Here is a 4,731-nt window from a genome sequence, read left to right as displayed (position 1 = left end):
CATAAATGCAATTTAGTCTCTGCCCCCAAGAACAAGACATACATAAATGATCACAAATGCAGATGAAAAGGAAGTGCTATAAGAAGTGGGTGAAGTGGTTCAGGAGGAGAGAGCTTCCCTATCACCAGAGGAACTGGGAAGGCTTCCTGGAGGAAGTTAGGACTGATCTGGAAAGGTCTCAGATCAGGAAAACAGCTTAAGCAAAGGCTGAGAAGCAAAGCAAAAACAGGTTTGTACAGAGAAGGAAGAACAGAAGCTGGAACCTAGAATGCTACGTAGGGGAGGGCGAGGTAGGAAGAGGAGCCAAGAGGTTAGATGTGCCTTGGCCTGAGACTTAGCATCAGGCAGAGAGGTTTGTGCTTAATTCTTTGTACACTGAAAGGTTTTGCATTGGGGGTAAAAGGGTCAGAGCTGTGTTTGAGGCACATGGTGATGACTGTCTGCTTGCAAAAGTCAGTATCACCTTTGTAACACATGAAAGTGCCTGTGGAGTAGGTGCTAATATGAAGGGCAGGGAAGAGAGCTCTGAGAAAAGCCTTTGGCACTGGCCTTGCAGACCAGCAGGGGCAGCAAGTTGGACTCGAGGGCATAAATCTGTTAAGGACTTTGTCTCCTAGCAGCAGTTCCCTGCTTGCATGCAGCATGGATAAGGGTTTCAACCTCTGGGTGCTCCAACCTTAGCACTTGCCACTCTAGTGACTGTTTTGGATAATGCTCAACTGTTCCCACCTAGAACCCCTGTCTACAATCAGCCATCCTGGTCATCATGTAGAAAAAACAGAAAAGGCAATTCACCACCTCAGGCAGAAAGGTTTTCAGGAATGCAAGTGTTGATGAACTTCAACATCACCCACTTTAAAAAATAAAACAATAGGGGCCAGCAGGTGGCATAGTGGTTAAGGTGCTGGACTCCCACATAGCTGACCATGGTTCGAGTTTCAGACCTGACAGCTTGCTTTCTCACTCTCTCTCTCTGTCTCTCTCTGGTGAGTGCATGTGTCTTATACAAATTAATAATAATAAAAAATATATAAATAAAATAATAATTTTTAAATCAATAAAACAAAATAAAATAAAAAGTAGAAGCCAGCCCCATGGCCTGGTGGTTGAGGGAGCCAGATTCCACCAACTACACAGTTCAAATCCCAGCCTTGGTGGCTTGAAATACATGCCAGGCATATGTGTGTGTCCAAAATTCCAAGAGGATAGAGAAATCTAGGAGAAGAGATTGCAGCTGTGGCCATGCCCCCTTGGGTCATACTTTTGCCTCTCTCTGTCTCTCTCTCTCTCTCTCTGGCAAACTCACAGACACTCTGGCAACAAGTAAATAAAGATTAAATAATTTTTTTTTTAAAGTTAAGAAGTAGATTTCCTTTTTGTTTCCCGAAGAAGACTTCTACAATTTCTTGCATTTTTCAGACCCCAATGCTGGCTCCTCTTACACAAGAAACTGCAGCCTCATCTTCAGCTGAAAGAGCCCAGTTTTTGAATAACTACTTCCAGCCAACCTTCTGCTCACCCCATTTCCAACCCCAAGAGTATGGTGGAGATTAATTAGAGACACTGTCTGCAAGAAGGCAACCACACTAAGAATCCCTTGAGAGCAGGGCCTCTAAGTCAGCCTCTCACTCCATAAGCACACACTGAGTGTGCCAGGCAGTCTTCCCGTTGATATACCATGGTGTTATGGACCTGGGTCTGGAGCAAGACGGCCTGGGTTTTCTCTCAGCTCTACCACGTACCAGTTTTGGGACTCTCAGCACACTAATGAGTCTCTTTGAGCCTTAGGGATGATAATATTACCTCCTTCATAAGGTTTCTGAGGATTAAGTGAGTTCACATATATAAATTTCTGAGAACAAAAAAATAAGAACATATATCCACTCAAAGACTTGGACACCAATGTTCCTAACAGCTGAAAAGTGACAATATGGGCAGGGCAGTGACAGAGCAGTTTAAAACCTGATGCCCTGCAAGGCTGACTCACATGGGAGTGTTACTATGAGTGCCTGAGTTCTAAGCACGCATATGCTCATGATCTGAGCTAGCTGAAACTGGGAGTGGATCATGAAGCAAGGCCCCCATCAGGGGTGCTACCTATCTCTCTGTCTCTGTTTCTCTCACTCATGAAGGAGATGAGTCAATAAACATTTTTTTAAGTGGAAATAACCCAAATGCCTATCAACTGATGAATGCATAAGTTAAAAAGTGGTATAGCCATATAATAGAATATTATTTGACAGTAAACAGAATAAATTAATGACAGTTGCTACAAAAAGGATGAGCCTTGAGAACATTATGCCATAAAAGAAGCCGGTCACAAAGGACCACAAATAGAATGATCCCATTTATAGAAAATGTCCAGAACAGGGGAGTTTACAAAGACAGAAAGTAGATCAGTGATTGCATGGAGCTGGGGGAAAGGAGGGCTAAGGAAGGATTGTCAATGCGTATAGGATTTCCTTTTGGGATAATGACAATGTTCTAAAATGTATTGTGGTGATGGTTACTCTATGCAAAAGTGTGACTTTGTCATCTGGCTGACTAAAGCTATCTGCCTGGCCTTTCTTGTCCTTTAACAAAGCTCTTTCTCTTATGGCATGCCTAGCCAACTCACCATCAAACCCAGCTTCCTTGTAAGCCACTGAATTCTTGTTTGTGCCAGTTATGCTTCTGGATTGTCTCAAAATGGCTTTGTCTCCTATTCTCAGAAGTCCTTGAGGCCCTTCTCTCCCACATCTGCCCTTGGACTGGACAATGCATCTGCTTCTCTAGGTTAAGCCTTCAGCTCTCTTGGACAGGCTCGTCTCCCCCACTCCTAATGGGAGGGTCCTGAGGAAATGGGGCCACTCCTTTCTAGGGCATCATGAAGATTCCAAAGGCATTGCTTCTTGGAACATGGAATCCACAAAGGGACTTCAGATGAGGAGACAAGTAAAGAACAGATCTTGACCCCCAGGAGCCAGATCTAGACTCCTACAGTACATGACCACAAAGTTGCCTTCCTGGGGAGGCTCAGGGGGAGCAGGGAGACAGTACAGTCAGGCTCTGCTTCTGTCTCACCTCCCAGGAATTCCGGCAGTCCTGAGCAAACTGAAAGATTGGTCACTCTCGTTTCGCAGCTCAGGGGGTAGGGAAGTTCTCCCATCACGGAAGTGATGACCCCTAGCCCTACCCCCATGTTCCTCCTCCTTTTCTGTCTCCAGTGCTCATAACGGGACTCCTATCTTTCTTCTTCACCTCCATCCTGGAAGCCAGCCAGCACCTCCCATCGGCACCATACTGGAGGGGCACTGCTGACAATTCTCAGCTCTTCCCTCCCTCACTGCCCCTGTGGATGCAAGGGGTAGCTCTCCACTCTTGCAATGACCTCGGTACTTGCTCCCTGGCTCTGGTCTCCTGTCTTTGGTTCCTTGCTGTCATTAGTTTCCACCCTGACTATCTATATCCAGCATTGGCAGAGCAGGAAGAGGAGGGGGAGCAGGTGAAGGGAGGCAAGTCTGGGGAGGGTCACTGACTCCCAGGGATGGACCCTGTAGTGGGAAAGCTCCCTTCTCATCAAGCTGTGGGACTAGTGACCACCTGTGTCAGTTTGTGTCTCATGAGAGGACTTGGGCTGGGGTATCCGTCCTCCCATGGAGACTGAATTGCTTCCAACCTGTCTTGAATTGCCATGTTTGCCCTTGTTGCCACTAGTTTAGGCCTTCACGTCACACACCTGCCTGGGTGACAGCAAGCATTTATCTTGCTGTGCAGGTGGCCAGTGGTCATTAGGTGGAATGAAACTGGCAGTGGAGATAGGAGCCACAGCTGCCGGCCGAGGCTGCAGGGCTACAAACCGCTAGCTCCATGGGTTTGGACATAACACACGCTGCACACAGGAGCCAAACAGCAGAGAACCCCCGACAGCAGCAGAAAGCTGGTACCCTGGACACCCCCCGGCCCCCAAGGCTTTTCCTATGGCATCCTTTCTATCTGGAAGAAATGGGTTCCCATGTATGACTCCATGACAGACCAGAATGGACAGGGACAGGTCCCAATGGAGGTGATGGAGGATTCCAAGCATCAGAGAGCAGAGCAGTTGGCCTCCTAGGGCTTTCCCTCTCCCTCTGAAGGATGGGTTAGACAAGCGTGAGAGGAGCCTTTCTGGTTCCCAGAGGGCCACGCAGACTTCATCACTTCCTCCTCTGTCCCACCTGCCCTCAGTGGTCCAGTGGAGGATGCTGCACATGCTGGGCACGGCTGGTGGGCACGGGGGCCCTGAGACTGGGCCCATCTTTCTGGTGCTCCTGACATGGGGCAGGGGTGGGAAGTAAATGCCAGATGTCATGCCACAGCAGGGAGCCAAAGACAAGGTGGACAGTCAGTTCCCAGGTGGCCAAGTAAAGGAGAGGGAAGAAGAAAAGATGGGGTCAGAGAGGAGCGAGGAGAGGAGACAGGACCCAGCAGAGCTGAGAGGCAGCAGAAAAGGAGCCAGGGGTGGCAGGGAGGGGGATTTCAGAGCAGGGCCACCTGCCTCAGTGGCTCCTACGGGGCTGTAGTGGGCTTATTTGGACCAAGTTCATCTGGGGCCAGAACTGGTCGGACAGAAGGACCAGCAATGATGATGTTCCTCAACTGGACATCCTGACACGTGACTGTCCTGGCCCATGTGAGCTGCCCGAGATAATACCTAGGGAAGAGCGCTGCACCGAGAGTCTCAGCAGATGTTAGGCATGAGGCCAGGCCTCT

This window comes from Tupaia chinensis, unplaced genomic scaffold (assembly GCF_000334495.1).
Source record: "Tupaia chinensis unplaced genomic scaffold, TupChi_1.0 Scaffold000683_1, whole genome shotgun sequence".
NCBI lineage: Eukaryota > Metazoa > Chordata > Mammalia > Scandentia > Tupaiidae > Tupaia > Tupaia belangeri.
Note: the sequence above shows the minus strand (reverse complement) of the source record.